The 3,089-nt window shown below is 42.4% G+C and overlaps 1 non-coding gene across 1 annotated transcript; it reads left to right on the forward strand.

The window, feature by feature from the left end:
- Nucleotides 1-2,213: 2,213 nt before the first annotated feature.
- TRNAQ-UUG lies at nucleotides 2,214-2,285 on the forward strand. The gene has a single exon. It is a non-coding gene; the product is annotated as a tRNA-Gln (tRNA).
- The last annotated feature ends 804 nt before the right edge of the window (nucleotides 2,286-3,089 follow it).

The raw sequence follows: 3,089 nt of genomic DNA on the forward strand, positions 1-3,089 counted from the left end.
TTTTTTTTTATCTTAATAGCTTCCTTTACCTTAATACAGTGCTGTTTTCATGTCCTCATTGTTCGTTTTTGCTCTCAAGTTGCTGTAATTCTTCTCTGATCTCCATACTTCCTGGTTGTCTGTTTCCTGATAACCACAGTACTGGGAGCTTTCTCTCTGTGGTCACTAGCTTCAAGGAGGTGTGATTACTGTGTGTTTAAAACCCCTCAGGACCAATCAGTTTCATTTTCCAAACCATCACTGGCCTGTATTGGCTCTGTGGCTCTGTACAGCAGAGGCAGGAAACAACATGCAAAAACAAAACTAGAAACTACAGGTACATTATATGATTGATTTCTTTCTATTTTTAATCGTTTTTAAAATGAATCAGTTAACTATTATGTCTCTATACCCTGTAAACAGTCATTTCAGCAAAAAAATGTTTTTTATTTACAACTCCTTTAAGCTAAGTCGGAATTTCCCATGTTTGGGGCAGGCTTATTTTAGAAAGTCAAGTGACAAATCATAGCTCTTCAAGTGACACTAAAGGTTCAATTTTTTTTTTTAAATAACAAACATGTCATTCTTACCTCCACTGTGCAGTTCGTTTTGCACAGAGTGGCCTCGATCCTCCTGTTCTGGCATAGGATGCGTTAAGGTGAAAAAAAAACCACGAAGGTTTACAACCCCTTTAAAGGATAAGTTCACCTTTGGGAACATGTTACCTGTTCCACCCACTTTTAGGGTGGATCAGGTAACACATTCCCGCTCCTGCAGCCGCTGCCCAACCCCCCCCCCCCAAGACAGTGGGCTGGGGATCTTTTCCCCGCACCCACGGTCACTATTTGAAAAGAGTGTAGCCATGCGGGGCTCTGCCCACACAGCCACGTCATTTATTCACACAGTTCTGTGAGTGAATGAACTACAAGTACTGACAGCCTTTGCAGCTGATGGCTTTTAGTTCTCAATGACCTACCAGGATGCAGTTGAGGTACTTCACTGATTATTCCTATCATTGTGTAACTGCCTGCCCATACAAGGTACAAGCAGACAGCTTACATTAAAAGTCTGCAGAAGCCCTGCTGATCAGGGGTGCAATGCTCATCAGGCTCCTACAAAAAAAAAAATTGTAAATGAAAATTTTTCTACCTGCAAAAAAATATGCATTTATTATTTATTTTTTAAAAAGGTGAACTTATCCTGTTAAAGTCCTGTACACATGATCGGATATCTGATGGAATCTGATTTTTTCGTCGGATATCCGATGAAGCTGACTTTCATCAGTCTTGCCTATACACCATCAGTCAAAAATCCGATCGTGCCAAAACGCGGTGGCGTACAACACTACGACGAGCCAGAAAAAATGAAGTTCAATGCTTCCGAGCATGCGTCGACTTGATTCTGAGCATGCGTGGATTTTTGTCCGATGGAGTTCCACACAGACGATCAGATTTTTCTATTGTTTTTTTATCCATAGGAAAAATCTAGGAAATGTTCTATTTTTTTTCATAGATGGGGCCCACACACTATCGGTTTGTCCAATGAAAACAGTCCATCGGTCTGTTTTCATCAGACAAACGGATCGTGTGTACCCGGCTTAAAAATTTATCGAAATAAAAGACAAATTTTCTTTCTCATATGTTTAAAGTGGTTGTAGACCCTCTGGGGGAAGTTACATCTACAGGTAAGCCTAGATTAAGGCTTACCTGTAGGTGTTTGCAATATCCTACACGGTTTAGGAGATATTTGCCAAAAAAAGAATACACCAATGTCTATGGTGCATGTGTGCCGAAGACGTCGGTGCAGGCGCACTGAAAAAGCCGGTTTTATGAATCGATAATGCCGGCTTTGACGGCTCCCGCACGCATGCATGGAGTGACGTCATCACCGCACCGGCCAATCACAGCGACAGAGCAGTGATACCCAGAAGTAACCTTCCGGAGAGATGTCTGCAGCCAGAGGTGGAGACGAGGACAGCTTCAGGGGCTTTGATCTAAGGTAAGTAATTCATAATGAGCTAGTATGCTAGTCAGACTAGCTCATTATGCCTTTGTCTTGCAGGTTTTTATTTTTATTTATTTTTAAATTCTGGGTTTACAACCGCTTTAATAGTGTATAAACTATGGAAGCTCTCAAGTGTAATTACTTTGAACTGACAATGACTCATGACATGCCTAGCATTAATTATGTGTTTTTGTTATTATGAAACAACAGTGACAAGAACCTGTCAGCGGGGTTCCATGGTGTAATGGTTAGCACTCTGGACTTTGAATCCAGCGATCCGAGTTCAAATCTCGGTGGAACCTGAAATTTTCGTTATATTTACTGAAATCTTTGTATGCAATTATTCAGAAGCAGGAGTTTAACACAAAAGTGATTTTACACAAGATATAAAACTCTACTCTACTTTACTTTTTCAGATATAATTTCAGGCATTTTTTTGGCATGTATTTGCGTGCATTTGTGCGTATGTTTGATCTCGTATTTACGCACACACTCGTGCTTTTTCATTCTGTATAATATGTGTAGCAAGGTCTCTGGCTTTGTCCAGTCTAATGAGGACCTCCAAGACCAAAGATAGCTGACATGCTTCAATATATGGTGGGTTGTGAGGCATAGTAGGTGTAAAGATGGTAAAAGTCATTGGGCGCCAGACACGCCTTGAATGTAAAAGAGGTTTTATTTCTTTTAACAGTCCTTTTTGTATTTTGGGGGGAGGATGGGTTAGGGCCAGGACACCCTTAGGCAGGCAAAGGCCCCAGCAAGATGACACATCTGCACTTGCAGGAATGCTGTCTCATGGTAGCAGTCTTTAACAGTTCCTAATTCAAACATAACAATCCTTTCAGCTTCACTACAACTGCCTCTTGAGATGTAAGGAAGCACTCCGCTGGGGACAGTGACACCTGAGATGTAAGGAGGCACTCCGCTGGGGACAGTGACACCTGAGGTGTAAGGAAGCACTCCGCTGGGGACAGGGACACCTGAGATGTAAGGAGGCACTCCGCTGGGGACAGGGACACCTGAGATGTAAGGAGGCACTCCGCTGGGGACAGGGACACCTGAGGTGTAAGGAAGCACTCCGCTGGGGACAGTGACACCTGAGATGT

The sequence above is a fragment of the Rana temporaria genome, chromosome 1, assembly GCF_905171775.1.
Source record: "Rana temporaria chromosome 1, aRanTem1.1, whole genome shotgun sequence".
In the NCBI taxonomy this organism is placed as follows: Eukaryota; Metazoa; Chordata; class Amphibia; order Anura; family Ranidae; genus Rana; species Rana temporaria.